We start from the raw sequence: 15,832 nt of genomic DNA on the forward strand, positions 1-15,832 counted from the left end.
AGCGAGACTGCACCTTAATCAAACACAGGTGGCTTTCGTACACTGAAGTGACATACCAGCGCCACATTCCTCGCAAATCTCTGCATTTTAGAAATAGGCTGCGTCGCCTCATCTAGCTCTAGGGGAATACAGATGCATCGTTGACCCCAATATTTTGGGCATCTAGACTGCATTCTTGCTTCAGATGGGCATGTTAGCACAGGAGCTCAGTTCTGGCACTGTTTTTTGTAGACAGGCCATTGAGAAAAGGTTCATTTATGCTAACAACATTGCATGCTACAGGCCTGGGAAAATTTCAGGTCATCAAAAGAAGATGAGAAAATCACCTCGAGAAGGAAATCTGATCAAGTACAAGGTTTTTTAATGAAGAGCAATGTGGCAATATGGAGGCTGGGAGGTGTGGGGAAGGCAGAAAAGGGCAATCCTTGTGTTGCCTACTTCTGCTGCTCGACAAGATAACTGCATCACGTAAAGACAGTAGCAGAAGTCTCGCTTTCTAGAAGAGCATCAGTCTCAAAGCCCCGAGTACTGCAGAGCACCAGCCGCCTGACAAATTACTCCTTGCACTGGATTAACTCAATTGCATGTGAAAACACACCAGGAAAGACATGTTTTAGCTCAGCCTGCCTTCTCAAAGCTCACCCCACCCCACCGAACACGTCTTTGAGGTGCTTTGCCATTTCTCTGAGCACGGCCAAGCCCCATGTGCTCGAACCGTGCTGTGCTGCGGGGCCAGCGCCGCCCTCACACCTGCCTGAGCCCGCCACGGCAGAACCGGGACATTTTCGCACTATGCTGCATTTTGAGGTCGTTGGTGCCCCAGCTATGGATGCGAGCGCTGGCTGGGCACCCACCCCCCTGGGAAAGGTGCCCGGCTACCCCTGCCTGGGTGCTGGTGACCACCCGGGCAGCCCCCTCGGGCCCCCGGGGCAGCCATGCCGGTCATTGTTGCGGCGAGGCGGCGCTCGCTGCTCGCCCCGGCCGGGGGCAGCCCCGCGGGGTGCCCGCCGAGAGCGGGCGAGCGCCGGCCGCAGGCGGCGAGGAGCAGCGAGGCGCCCGGCCGCCTCTCCCCGCCGCGGGAGACCCCGGGCTCCCACCGCCCCAAGTTGCCGCGGGGAGGCGGCGGGCCGGGGCCGGCTCCGCGGGCAGCCCCGGCGCTGACAGGACGCCGCGCGGGGCCCCCCACCGCCCCCGGGCAACTTCGGGGGAGGCGACCCGGGCGGGCCCCTCGCCGCCGCCCCCGCCGCCTCCCCCGGCCCCGCTCGCCCCTCCGCGCCGCGGCCCGGTCCGCGGCCGCCCGCCGCCCGCCCCCCCGCGCTCAGGGCGGCCTAGCGCCGGCTCGGCGGCGCCCGGCGCGGCCCCGCGCCTCCCGCCCGGCGGCGGCCTCCGGCGCGGCCTCGGCGCAGGGCCTGGGCTCGGGGCCGCCTCCCCGCTCACTCACTCACCCGCACGGAGCAGCAGCGGCGGCGGCGCGGGGCCCGGCCCATGCGGCTCAGCACCGGCGGCCCGGGGCGGCGGGCGGCGGCGGGGCGGCGGCGGCACAAAGCGGGCGGCCCGGGACGCCCATGGCCGCGGCCGCTGGCTTGTGGCGGCGACAGGGAGAGAGCAGCAGCCAGCCCCGCACCGCTCCGCTCCGCCTGCGCCGCTGCCTCCCAGCGCCGGGGAGAGCGGCTCAGCCGCGCCCCCCGCGCCCCCGGCCGGTACTGCGGGCCCGGCAGCGGCCGCGGGGGCGGAGCGGGCCCGGCGCGGCCCGGCTCGGGGGAGGCGGTGCAGGGGCACACGGCGGGGCCCGGGCGGGCCGGGGCAGCGTGGAGGCCTCGGCCCGAGAGGGGCCCAGCGCCCCGGGCCAGCCGCGGGCACACGGCCGAGGGGCCGGGCCCGGCGCTGCGGGGCCGTCTGCCGGGCTTGCCACCGCGCTCAAGGGCCGAGCGCGCGGCTCGGGGCTCCGTCTGGCGCCGGCCGAGGGGAGCCCGCTGGGCACCGGAGGGAGGGCCCGGGCGGGGGTCCCGCACCCCCAAGGCCGCGCTGGGAAATGGCACGGAGCTGCCGTGCCCGGCACGGAGCGGCGCGCCCGCTGCCCGGGGGGGACCGCGCCCCGGCCGGCCCTGCCGGCGGCTCCTGCCCCGCAGGCGGCCGCAGCTGGCTCGGCAGCCGCAGCGTGTGTCCCGCCGCTGAGCCGGGCAGCTCGGCGGCCCGGAGGGACCGGGGCATCCGCCGGGAGGCGGCACGGCCTGGCCGGAGGGGGGTGGCCACGTGGGGTCCTGCGGCGGGGGCCGCGGTACCGGGGGAGGCGGCAGCGCTGCCCGCCGGACCCGGGCCGCCGCGATCGGTGCAGGGCAGCAGCGTGAAGGCGAAGCTGCCTCCTCCCTGGAAAGCGATGCACGATGCTCGGGACCCCCGGGGCTGAGCCAGGCGGACCCCGCGGTGCCATCCCAAAAACTGAACATGCAAACAAGCTGCAAGACAGTCCTCTCAAAATCAGAAACGACTGTGATCCCTGACAAGGGTGGTTTCTGTGTTTCGATGCAATTACTCTACCGCACGTGCCTGTTTCCATGCGTTTAAAGAACACTCTTGGAAATGTCCAACACGTTCTTTTCCCAGCTTTCTGAGATGCACAGTGCTCCATCCCGGGCAGCTTCGCTCCCCTTCCAGCCCTGGTGCAGAGCCCGGCAGGATGGTGCTGCTCCTCACACTTTCATGTGAACGATCCTTGGAGCTGGTTTACATGTAGCAGTGCAATACTGATCTTGGGCATAATAATAGAAAAGCTGATGTGGGATTCAGCTGGTAAAGAATTAAAGGATGGGAATATAATTAATGCAATCAGCCTAGTTTCTGGAAAATAGCTCTTGTCAAACTCTGATGTCATCCTTTGAAGAGATTACAAGTTTGGCTGATAAAGGTTATGGCATAGAAATAATAGACCTGGACTCCGTTCAGGCATGTGACTTAATCCATATAGTATTCTGATTAAAAATTAGCACAATACAACATCAAGCGAGACACCTTAAAGGGACTGGGAGCTGGCAAACCGACAGCCATCAATGGGGAATCCCTGCAGAATGGTAGCACTCTCAGTGGGTGTCCGGGGCTTGGATGGGAAGCCCAACGCTATTCAGCATTTCCATCAATGGTCTAGAAATAGATTAAAAAGCCCTGCTGAGAAAACTGCCGAGGCCAGGGAAATGAGAGGGGCAGGAGACACGGACGAGGTCAAGACAGCTGTAGAAAACTTCATAAGCTGAGTCCCAGGCAAATAAAACGTGGTTGAATGTGAGCAGCTGTGAAAGGATCTCTCCGCTGAGCACCGGGCTTGTCTGTTGGAAACCCGCACTCCGGCAGGGGTGGGCTCGGGGGTGGGGGTGGGGAGTTTAGGAAGCAGGAGGGGCAGCGCGGGAGCAGCAGGCTCCCCACAGGGGATGTCCTGGCCGGGCTGGGGCTGGGTGCTACAGCAGCAGGGATCTGCTTTTCAGAAAGGATGCTTAGAAATTAGAGAGAAGGTGGAGAAGAGTTAGAACAGACCCCTGCTTTGCAGGGGGATGCCTGAGAACCGCAGCCTCCTCAGCTAGTTCAAAGGAGCCCCAGAGATGCCTCGATTATAGCGCTTAAGTGACTTCATGGGTGAGAGACGATCAGGTATTAGAGAACTTTTCATCTCCCAGAGAAAGGCCCAGCAAGATTTTATAGACTGAACTGGGTTTGCATGAGAAACTGGAGCCAGATTTCTCCATGGCAAGGGGAGTGGGGGGTGAGGGCGATGAGTGTGGGTGCATGGGGATGCAGGTGGCCGAAGTGCTGGGGCTTGGCATGCCCCCCCCATGCTGCCGTCCTTCCCTGTACCCTTCTTTGCTCACTGCTCCTCAGAGCTGTGCTGGACCTGGGCTGCAGCGAGAGCAGTGCCGGGGGCTTCCCCTGCACCAGCCAGCCCCTGGCCATGTTACCACAGTGCAGGGGATGCAGCCCGAGGCGAGGAGCCAGCAACCATCCCTCCCGTGGCTCCCACCACAGCAGGGAGGCACGGTGGGCTCCAGCCCAGCCCGCAGGTCCCTTCCAGCAGCACGGGATCGCTGTGTGTGTGACTCCGTCCTCGTGGCCCGAGAAAGTGGAGCCAGCACTGCCCTGCTCCAGCAAAGGCAGCCAGGCAGCTGCCCCTTTGTAGGCTGGAAGAGGCGAATTCCCCACAGCCTGATGCCAATCCTTGCCTCTAGCAGGGCTGAGTGGGGCTGGGGGAGCCATCTCCTCCTGGAGCCCCCTCCCTGCCTTTTGCACCTTGGTTCACCCACGCTGAGGAGCCCAGTCCCTGTGCTTTGCCAGGAGCCAACATCAGCTACTTGCAGATTTACCTGGGGACATCAAATGGGTGAAAAACCAAACCAAGCATCCCTGGCTACACGGAGGAGTGATCAGCCTGCAAGGTCTTTCAAGAAAGGGTGGAGGCCAATGAGCCAAACCAGGTCATTTCTCCCTTCTTCATCAGCTGATGGTGTGGCCCTGCCTTACACCTCCCCGAAACTGCCGCAGCCGAGACACCAGCAGTGTTTTGATGCACACCAGGTGTCAGCCTGCAGCCAAGGCTGGTCCCCATACAAGCTGGGGGTGCTGTACATTTCCCAGTTCCCACTGTGCTCATTCATTTCTGCCTGCAAGAGCCAGCAAATGCTAGTGATACAGAAACTGCTCTTAGCCTTTAGTCTAAAGGATCTGGGGCTGTGTCCAAGCAGCCCAATGCTGTGCGCACGATCCTTGCGTGGTGCGATTTGCAGAGCCTCCCTGCAAGCCCTTTCCTCCCATCTCTCAGAGCTGCAAAGGGACGTTGTCTGGCAGTACCATCAACCCCCTGCCAGGCTGGCCTGGGAGCTGTGAGCCTTCCAGCATCACTTCTGCAGAGGCTGAGCGTGCTCCGTTCACCTTCAGCACTGACAATATTAATCTCAAATTAATTCTCCTTTTTGTATGACTCACCAGCTTCCCCAAAGCAAGGCGGGCCTGACCTGGTGCTGGTGTTTGATGGCTGGTGAGCTGTTGGCACCCAGCGTACCCTTCCAATGGCAGAGATGTGCGTGGGTGAGAGCCGGCGTCCCTCCAGCGCGGGCAGTTTGGGGATGAAGCGCACTAGATGGTGCTGTTCAACCTTTGGCTGTGATTTCAAAGGACCCTGCAAGGTCATAAGTGGTGCCGAATTTTGGTTTTATTAAAAAACCTTCTTAAAACGGGAGGACAAATAGAAATGCTCTGAAATATGAGGTCCTACACTGATCGCTGGTGAGGCAAAGGGCAGCTCGTCCTTAGAGGGGTGTGTAGCACCTCCCCGCTCATGCCTGGAGCATCCTCATTTCTGAGGCAGGAGACGGGGTTTGGCTACACAAGCAGCGATGGCAGAAGGGGCTGCCAAGAAAAAAAATGTCCCAGGGCAGAAGAGAAGATTAATAGCTCTCTTTTGGACCACTGGCAAGATGACGCTTGCAAAGCAGGAGGATGAAAATGTATTAGCTGTTGAGATAAAAGTATTGGCATTGTGGCAGCAGGAACCGAGGGCACCCTGAAGATCCCAGCGGCACTGCCACGGAGGTGATGGGCAAGCCGAGCGACAGGAGGATAAAGCAGAGAAGCAGCCAGGGATACGTCTGGGCTGGGAGGTGGAAGGTAGTGAGGGTGCCCACAGGCAGCTGTGCCAGGGGTTGGGGGTGAGAGCTGAAGTGGGTGATGCTGGCTGCAACCCTCAGCATCCCTTCTTGTAGGAGGCCCTGGCCTAAAGACACCTCCCCACCCTGGCGATGCCAGCCCCTAAAGCATCCACAGAGCAGCGGAAGCGGCTTTCCGAGTTCCCGTGGTGCAGGTCCTCCGGACAGCCTGAGCGTACCTCCTTCTTTGGGTTCCCCACCTCAAAAGAGGCAAACGCACCCAGATTTGTCACCTTGCCTTGGATTTACTTCCAGCGCTGGGCAAAAAGGATGAAACATCGTTTGGACACCAAGCTTATGCCTTGTTGCTCAGGTGCTGTTCTTGCCTACAGCCCTGCTGTTCCAGGCAGGTGGCAAGGCTGAGGGGCTCAGCTGCTCTGGGCGCTTGGGTCCTTCCCCTCCAGCAAAATCATCCTGGTTTCCCATATCACTCCTGTTTCCCTGTGGGTGCTTGCTTGCAAATCCCCAGGGTAAGCCAGGGGGTCCCCAGGCCTCCCCGCTCCCTGGTACAGGGCTGGGGTGGGTGGATAGGGCAAAAGTTTCACTGTTCAGATAAAAAATAAGAAAAATTCCAGCTGGGGTGGCCTCCTTCCAGGAATGTAAAGGCAGGAGGGCCTGGACCAGCTCAGGCAACAGACTGAAATGTTTTTTTCAGCTGCCAGCATTTACCCATGGCACTGCAAGTGCCTGTACAGCAGGGGGAAGGCCCCACATGTTACCCTGAGCCGCTGTAGCATCCAGGAGCCCTGGCCTGTCCTCCCCAGGGTCTTGTTCTGCCTTCAGCTCCACCAGCATCCCACTTGGTGTTTCCCCTTGTGCCTGCCTGGCATCAGCCTCCTTCCCCCAGCACTGCTTTGCCTTCTGCCAGATTATGGAGCCCCAGACCTGGTGTTTCCAAAAAGAAAGATTACAGGTGAGCTCATGCTGTGCCTTGGGAGGCTGCTCCAGATGAGCTGATCACCCAGTGCCATGTGGCTCTCCTGCCACCAGCCCTCAGACCATCCCCAGCTCCCCTCCTGGCTATCAGCCACCTCTAGTGATGCCAAGGCGTGTTTTGGGCTCAGAACTGGGGTTTTGGTCAAAGCTTTCCCTATCCCCCCTCTCTTCCTGTCTGTCTGGCCAGGGAGAGGCGCAGCAGCTCGTGGCTGCTCTCCTCTGCACCTTCCACCTACCGGTAACAGCCCTGGCTGCTGCTCTTCTGGCCCTGGCTGCGTCAGAGCACAGTTTGTTCACATGGGCTTCTGTTCTCACCCGTCCTGTACCAGCTGCCCCGAATAACCCCTGGGCTCCCGTCCCAGCTTTCTGCCTAGAAATTTCCCTCTCAGTTTTTGCTCAGACCTGGAAACCCAGTCCATGTGCAGCAGCGCATGGTACGTGTTACCTGCTGTCCTGTCTACTGACAGGAGATTGATGGCTGCCATCGATAACCAGTCAGCTATTGCTCTCGTGCAGTGATAATACTGTGGAGTGGGTACAATCTCCTAGAAAATCATCTGTGATTGATGAACCATCCAATGATGCTCTAGGGCTTGCATAAAAGCTGTAGCAAAAGTTACAGGACTGAGGCTACAAGTGAGATTTAAGGTTGAAATTCAAATCCTCAAACCTTGAAATCACCTGGGTAGGGACCTAGCTGCCTCTGAGACCTTGCTTAGGGTGGGAGTGGGTGGTGGGCAGCTGCTGAGCCTGTTCCTGCCAAGTGGCAGGGATGCAGCATGCACCCCAGCCCTGCCCGGGCAAGGAGCTGGCACCACTGACCCTCCCCACCTCACCCCCGTGCTGCTTGCCCATGTCTGGCAGAGCAAAGAAAACCTGCCAGACCCCTGCCAGATCTGAGACTCCGCCAGACCCCTGCCAGATCTGAGACCCTGCCAGATCCCTGCCAGCTCTGAGACCCTGCCAGACCCCTGCCAGATCTGAGACCCCAGGACTCTCTGGTTTTGATCAACCCTCTCTGTCAAAAGCCATCGTGCACACGCTTGGCCAGCATCGCCAATGGCTGGTGCTCTTCAACACCGGCTGGCGTAGGCAAGCACCCCTTGGTGACATCCCACCCCATGCGCCTTCCCGCACCCACCTTTGGGGTCCGCCCCGGGCCTGCACCCCGCACGCCTGCCTCTCCATGCTCCGGACCACCAGGCTCGCCGCTCCTCTTGGGGGGCCAGGGGTGGGACGCCATCCACGCGCATCCCAGCAGCACCACTCTGCAGAAAGAAGAGATGTCAGCTCGTCCCTTCTGGGACCACCCTGCCCAGGAGATGCTTGCAGGGGAGCTGGGCCAAGCAGGGACACTCTCTGGTCCCTGCTTACAGGAGGGGATCCTGCTCCCGTGGTCCTGAAGGACACACTTCATATCTTGGCCCTCCATGAGATGGAGACGTCTGGAGAGGGCTCTGCTCTGCCCCAAGCCATGCTGGGACTGTCTCATCTGTGAGTGTGGGGGCTCCAGAGCAGTTATCACTACAGAAATGGTCCCTCCTTGCAGAGCTGGGGTGAGAGAAACCAGCAGCATTGTGGGGACATCCCTGTCCCTGGTGCCCAAGCCCCACTGCAGACCCAGGTCTCACGCACCTGCCCCAGGGCATCACTTGCTCGCCCTCTGTGCCTGCTGCTCCAGCATCCCCACAGCAGGATGGGACGAGGTGGGCACGTGGTGGGCATCGTCCCTGGGGAGGAACGTGGGGTCTGGCTGGTGGCTCACATTGTCAACTGCTGCACTGAGGCAGCTGGTCCCTGCCGGCTCTGTCCCAGAGCAGCCCGTGCTAATTCAACCCGTTTGATCCTGGTGGGAGAGGAGGATCTCCTTTATCCAGCCATCAGTGATCCCAAGCAGCTGGGCTGCTGGGAGGTAAGGGAGGGCTGATGTCAAGAGCACTGCTGGAAATATCAGTTGCTCCACTCTTGCAGATCTGTTTTGCAACACTGGGAAGATCTGGCTTAGATGTGGTCACTAGGCTGGCCGATGGAAGCAAGCTCAGCACTCAGTGATGCCTTGATGTCTGTCCTACAGCCTTGCAGGCTCCCAGCCTAACTGTTTCAATATGATCTCTATCTGCAGTCCAGCTTGGAGAGCAAGTGCTTGTCCCCACACTCCCACACTCCTGGCTCACCCGTCCTGGAGGGTCAGCTCTCCCAGAGGCCGGCAGAAAGTGTTGTGGTAAGTAAGGTCTGTTGACCATGTTTTGGCCAACATCTGGTGACGAGGTGGTGGCCAGTTGGATGCAAACTGCTGTTTTTTCAGTTCTCACCTGGACAAGGCTTGCTGATGGTGCCTCTGCTTTGATGAGCTTCTTCCCAGAGATGTGAAAGATGGTCAATGATCTCCCTATCATGTAATTTTCGTTTATTGCGAGTCCACCTAGTGGCCCATGGGTTTATGGTCAACTTTGCTGGGAACGATGAGGCTTGTGAGAACATCTCAGAAACACTTGTGCACCCAGGACAAGCTCTGGAAATCATTTTACCTATGCACGTACCTGGCAGGTACAGTTCAGGTCTCAACTTGCCATTGTCCTTCTCTAGGAGAGCTCCTAGCCCATGAAGTGACAACAGCAGCTAAGGCTGGGGCCGGTTTGCTCAGGTCCAAAATGCAGCCAGACCTCGGTTAGGGCAAAGGGTCCTTATGGTCATGCTGGGAGCTGCTGAAGGAAGCCCCATGGCATTTTTACCCCTTATTTCTCCTGCAGAGTGGTTTTCCTCACTGCCTTGTGCTTCTCAGATGGGGCATTAGATGCCGCAGATGCTCCTCTGAAAGATGTTGGAGACGCATTGGCTCCAGGTGCTCAGGCAGGCCAGCAGCTAGGCTGGGAAGCTGTTTGCAGCTGATGGCCGGTGACGGGCTCCTGGTGGCTGCCACCGGCGGGCAGGATGGCCACATGCACCAGGGGTCACAGCCTGCCAGCTTGAACCCTCGCTGGGCTCCTGACATGCTGCACTGAGGGACCAGGTCTGCTCCAGGCCAGGCCAGGGGGACAAGCCAGCCCTGGCTGGGGAACCCCTCGTCCTGGCAGGGCACTTCTGGGAGCCCCCCACTCTTTCAGCTCTCTCGTAACAGCCTCAGACCCTCCGGGCTCTCTCCCTGCCCCTGCAAGGACTCCAGCCTCCAGCACCCCTTCCCCAACCTCCTGCTTCCCAGCAGCACCCCCAAACCCCCCAGTCCCAGTTTGGGGTTGTTCTCCTTTGCCACCTCCCCTGCGAGGTGGCCCTTCCTCAGAGTGACCATCCTGCACCCACCTCCCCAGTGATGGCCAGCCTTCACAGCTGAGCGGGACCCCCGTGCTGCTGTGCCACCAGCACCCGACCAGGGCAGCCAGGGCTCAGCACAGGCAAGTCCTGGAGCCCCTCCACCCCTGGTGACTTGCGTGAGGGCTGCACCACCTCTGGGAAAGGAAGTTGCTCTGCAGGGTTCCACTTTCATGGTGGGAGTGAGATCCTAGGAAGAGCACCATGGAGGCTCTGCGCTGCAGGATGCCTGCTGAGGTCCTGACCAGCTGGGCCAAGATGCTGGACCCAGCCCAGCAGAGACCCTGGGGTTCACCTGCTTCCCTCTGCAGAGAAGAGCAAAACTGCAGAGATGTGGGGAGGAGGAGGTTCTCCTGCTGCACCATCTCTGCTGTGGCTGGAGATCTGCAGGCCAGCTGGGGGCACCCAAGTGTGCTGGGTTGGTGGGACTGTGGTGACGGGAGGAGGCTGCATGGGTGGGCAGGCTGGTGCAGGCTCTGCTGCTCCTCGTTGGCGAACTGATGCTGCACTGAGCCACGGCTGATGAGCTGGGGGTGCTCAGCGAGTGCCATTTATTCATGCATTTATGGAAGAGTCTCCAAACTCTTCTGCTGCTTTAGCCATGCCAGCACAAGGCCAGCCCAAATGATCTTGGCATTGACTCATCTCAAGGCTTTCTGGCATCAAGTGAACAGATGTGGAGAGTGTTGGTCTTGTCCTGACACAGAACTGGAGAAACAGCTCACAAAATCATTCACTGTTAGAGGAAACTCAGAGCGGGTGTGTGTGCATGTGTGTGTTTCTGTCTTTGGAGGGGTCTGAGACTTCTTCCACAGCCATCCCTGGCAGTGGATGTTGGCCCTGAGGTTCCCCATTCCCTTCTGCCAGCACTTCTGGGACTGTCAGTGGCCCCTTTCCACTCATGCTCACCCCTTGGTAGCTCTCTTCCCTGGGTGTGAAACCCCAGGCCGCCTCTCTCCTAAAATCCCCTCCCTGTCCCACACCAGGACAGGCAGGTGAGCCAAGTCACCCCCAGGACGGGATGGCTGGGAGCAGCGGGAGACATGGGTTAGCCATTGTGAGCATCCCACGGTCCTCTCCTTCCTGGGGGAGGAGGCAGCAGGAACTGCTCATCAGAGATGTAAGCATCAGGCTGGGCAGGTGTCTCAAGCTTTGCTGTGTCCCATCTCCTCCACACACCAAGTCTTGGGCTGTCTTCCACAAAGCAGTGCTGCTTGCCAGCCCCTTGGTCCCTGTGCCCATCAGGACACGGAGTTTGCTGCCAGCCTCCCCGCTCTGCAGGGTTAGAGCCACCTTCTCGCGTCCAGCCTGCCCGTCTGCAGCCATTTCATGCCACTTGTGCTCGTGCCAGCCGTGTCCTTCAGCTTATGCAGCTCTTCTCCCCCATGGTGGGAGCAGACAGCAGCTGAGACCTTGGCCCTTCCGACTGCAGGGTGCTGGGGTCTCCTGGTCTTCTCCCAGAGGATAGATCCCCTGCTTTGACTGTCCTGCTGGGCCTTCTCTTATTAATGCATCTCCTCTCTCAGAAGTCCTTCAGCAGACACATGTTGGCTGGCACGGTGACCAGCCTTGGGAGAACCCACAGCTGGCAAACACGAGCAAATCCGACCTCGTATTGTGTTTCATCCTGATCTTTTATAGTTACAGTTGGCCAAAGCACGAGAAAACAGCTGGCAGCAGACGTACAACGCCAAATCTTGCCAGACCTTGGACTCAGCATCTTCCTGTGGCAGCAACTTCCCCAGCGTGCCAAGGGCATGTCGTGGAGAACATGTCTCACAGAGGAGGTTGGCACTGATTTGTCTTCCCACACTTCTCTGACCCTTCCAAGGCCACGAGGTGGGGTGAGTGCCCATGGTCTGGAGATGACCATCTTGTGGGCAGCCATCCCACAACACCCCAGTCCATGCCACAAGCCATCCCAGCCCACCTGAGCCTTCTCCTGCAGTGGGACATGGAGCACAGGTGCCTGCCCAGGAGGTCCATGGCTACCTTCTCCCAGGGGAGAGGTATTTTCAGATCTCCAACGCTGAAAGTCTTCAGCTCAGCCTATTTAGCTTAGTCTTGCATTCAACAGCTGCCCAGAGCCTGGCACATCTTCAGCCCCCGCCATGAAACTTCTGCTTCATGAAAACGGATGATTTAGCCTAAATTCTCATCCTCTGTCTTCTAGGTGGTTTGCGCTCCTTAGGTGTCGGTCTGGCCTGGCAGCTCCTGCCCTGGGTGGACCTCCAGATGGACCACGCAGAGCAGCCAGGAGTTTTGGGGATGCCTTGGCGAGGCTCAGACAACAGGCTGGGTTGGGCAGGGAGGCTCAGCGAGCCCCCGGCACACTTCAGCCTTTGGAAGAGCGGTTGCTTTCATGGATGGCATCTACATCCCTGACTCCTGTCCCTTGGCTCCCTTGGTGGGTCTCAGGATGGACCAGCCAGGGCCCGTGACTGACAGCGTTGTGCTTAATTGCTCTGTACGTGTAGCCGTCCCATGCAGAAACTTCTGAGTGTTGGCCAGCTTAACCACATTTGAGGAGGGCTGTAGTTCTGGAGGACTCCGAGCACCTGTGACTGCAGTGAAAGCAGGAAAGCTTGACCCGGGGCTTGCAGTGACAACCAAATCCCTTGGAGACCTTTTCATCCCTGGGTCACTTACTACCGTCAGCACCCCATTAGCACTACCCCGATGGCTCAACACCCTGTGCCCACCTCAGGGAGTGTCTGGGGGGACAGTGACCCCCATCCCTCAGGAGAGGGCTCCTCTTCTCTGCTGTCCTTGTCCTCTGCTGAGGACCAAACCCTGGGCAAGTCCTATAGGCTCTTTGAAACGAGTCCTTTGGGTCCCTCCATTGCTGCGTCTCCTCTCCATGGTCTTACTGAAGGTCCCCCTGGCCACATCTGAGCCACTGGCCTTAGATGGCACTGAGCTACCCAAGGTGGGAATAAGGACATTTTTGACTCAATGGCATCCTGGCAGGGTCATGAGCTCCTGAGGGAGCTCACCCTCACCGAAGACCCTGGTTCCTTGCTCCACAGAGGTCTCTGCTGGCTCGGTCCCATCCTCATCCTGTGGCCACCAGCATCCATCCAGCCAGGTGTTTCTCAGCTGTCTTCAACCACTGGCTCTGCCATGGACCCAGCCTGGCCACCTGTCCCCTCTGCCCTGCTGTGGACCAGGCGTGGACCCCCACCCTACTCTGACCTGGGGGGCTCCAGTGCCTGCCCCAGGGCAGCCCATTGCTCAGGACAGGCTGCACCCGATGCCTGAAGGAGCTGGGTGGCCGTTGTCCCCCGCTCACCTCCAGCATCCGCAGCTGCCACCTCGACCCATCTCAGCTCAGTCCCACCAGCACCCACCCCCTCTTGCCTGAACACCCTGCACTGGCCGGGCTGTGGCTGCATGGTCCTGGCTCACGTCCCACCTGCCCTTTGCCACCGTTGGGATTTATTTGCTTTTCAGGTTCCTTGGCTCCGCTCTCTGCTTCTCTGCATCTGGAGGACCAGGTCTGCCCACGCGCTGCTCTCCTCCTCGCCTCCCCGGCAGCACCGGCCCTTCATTGTGGCTGTCCTGCATCAGTTGTCTCCCACGTCCTTGCGGGAAGGTGACCCCCTGCCCCATTCCAGGGCAACGGCACCTTCCCAGGGGAACCTGCCAGCCCAGGATGGCTGTTCTGGGGGGAGCCACCCCAGCTGCCAACATCTCATGGGCACCATCACCCCAAAACCAGGCATGGGACAAACCTGCCCTTGCAGCCCTCTGTGCCACCACCACCCCAGGCCCGGGGGGAGGTGAGAAGCGGGGGTTCTAGTGGGGTCCTGGAAGGGTCCCGGTGGGGTTTGGGGGCCAGCCGGAGCTGGGAACATCCCTGGCCTCTTTGTGCTTCCTCTGGTAAGCAGCGCAGTGCAAATATCAGCCGGGTTCTTTGAAATGAAAATAAAACTGATAAAAGTCGGGCAAATCCTCCACCCCAGCCCCCGCTGCTGGCCCGAGCGGTGGCTCTTTCTGCCACCGAGCCGGCTCCCGCAGTTATAAATACATTATGTATGCCGGTGTCCGTCGGCCAGAGCCTTTTGTTGATGCTGAATATGTCCTGGCCAACAAAAGTGGACTGGATTAGCCACAGTGGATTAAAAGATTTTCTTCTTGGAGTTTACCTAATAATATAACAATTGACATAGAAGGTCTCTTTGAACCCTACACGACTCTCTTATTTTACCATCTGTGAGTTTGCTTTCCACGCCGCTGATGGGGCGCCCGTCTGCCGCTGGTGCTGGTGGTGGGAACGCTGCCCGGAGCTGAATTTGTCACTGAGCAGAAGAAAGCAGCCCGTATTTGAAGGGAGGCAGCGGGAAGGGAAAGTGGCACAACTTCTGTCCTCCTGCCTTTGTCCTCGGCCCTTCTGCTGGTGGCTCACCAGGCTGACGATGCCGTGGCATGGGAGGGAAGAGACCCAAGGAGTGGGCTCAAGCGGTGGGGAAGCCACCCACTCATCTGCAGTTCGAGGTGTTCTGAGAGGTCCCAGCTGGAATAAGCTCCGTTATTAATCACAAATTTTGGGAGAGTTGCCGAACTGCAAGCCCATGGAGTTTGCTCATCTCAGTCTCAGCCGTTGGGATCCGGCCGCCGTCCCTGGTCTCCATTGCAAGATGGGTCAGGCAGCGGCAGCAGCGACACCGGGAAACATGGAGGGCAGCGGCAGCAGGGGAGGAAGGCTCCCCCCCACCATCCTGCGGCGCCGACAGCGCTCGCCCCCTCCTCCGGCACACCCCGGCATCCCGGCCCTGGGGCTTTGATCTCATACGGGGGGGGCTCCTTTCACAAGTCTTTCATAGCAGCCTTTGGAAATACCCGTCCTCAGAAGTCGCGAGTAATGAGATGGGGAGACGACGAGCAATTTAGGCGCCGCTCTTTCTCGCATTTTATTTTATCTCCATCTCCCCCCCCCCTTTTTTTTCCCCTTCTTTTTTTTTTTTTTTTTTTTTTTTTTGGCAAAGACACTTCTAGAGCGGTACCGACTTTGTGTGGGATCGCCGCACCACCCCAGACCTGCTGGGGGGGCAGGAATATGGGGCTCGTGCCTCTCAGCCGGGGGCCTTTGATGAAGCTGCTTTGCGAAATTTGATTTGAAAGGCCTACGATGGCAATTTGGGGAGAATGGTGGAGCCTTTCTCCACCCGCCTCTCTTTGTCTCTCGCCCGAAGGGGGGTTTCATTGTGGGTGCCAGGGCGAGGGGGTCGGGGCGGCGGGGTGGGTGGGGTGGGGCGGCGGAGGGGGCCGCGGCGCAGGAGAACAATAAGCGGGGAGATGGGGAGAGTTGGGATTTCTCACCTGCCCGGGCGTTCGCAGTCCGCCATGACGGGAGCAGCCGCCCTGCTTGCTGCCGGCCGGAGCACTTTTTTTCCCCAGACTCTTGAACCTATTTCCCTTTCTTGGCAAGTGCGTGGCTGGAAGATGGGAATCTTTACTTTATATTGCAGCTTGGGCTTTCCAGCCTGATTGGCTGCGGCCAGGACCAAATGCTGGTCCTTCCATCCCATCGTCACTATGGCAACCGGCCCCGTTAGGCACCACCGATTTACTTATAATTGCTGGGTAAATAGTCAAGACAGGCCGCTTTCATCCCACACCGAGAGATCGCTCTTCCTTGTCTCCTTTTTTCCCTCTTTTTTCTTTTTGGTTTTTTTTTTTTTTGGAGGAGGAAGCCCTAAAGAGCAACAACACTTAAGGAAAACTCTTTGAACGTTTTTGCAGGAAGCGGTGCCTCTCCCCGGCCATCCTTCCCCCACCACTCCCGCTGCACAATGCCTTGATGCCGGGGCTTTCCCGCACCGTTGTCCAGCCCTCACCATCCTCCTGCTCCAAAGAGCAGCACTGGGTGGGGATGCACGACACCCAACAGGTGCAAGGGTCTA

At 59.3% G+C, this 15,832-nt stretch overlaps 1 protein-coding gene across 2 annotated transcripts in view; it reads right to left on the bottom strand.

Moving 5' to 3' along the window:
* Positions 1-1,585, bottom strand: part of AXIN1 (axin 1) — a 75,183-nt gene extending 73,598 nt beyond the window's left edge. For both annotated transcript variants that reach the window (XM_080384524.1, XM_080384523.1), the window contains exon 1: positions 1,446-1,585. The gene's annotated coding sequence lies outside the window, so the exon portion shown is untranslated. The remainder of the gene's footprint in view (positions 1-1,445) is intronic.
* Between the last annotated feature and the right edge of the window lie 14,247 nt (positions 1,586-15,832).

Source organism: Falco punctatus (assembly GCF_963210335.1).
Source record: "Falco punctatus genome assembly, chromosome: 4".
NCBI classification, from domain to species: Eukaryota; Metazoa; Chordata; class Aves; order Falconiformes; family Falconidae; genus Falco; species Falco punctatus.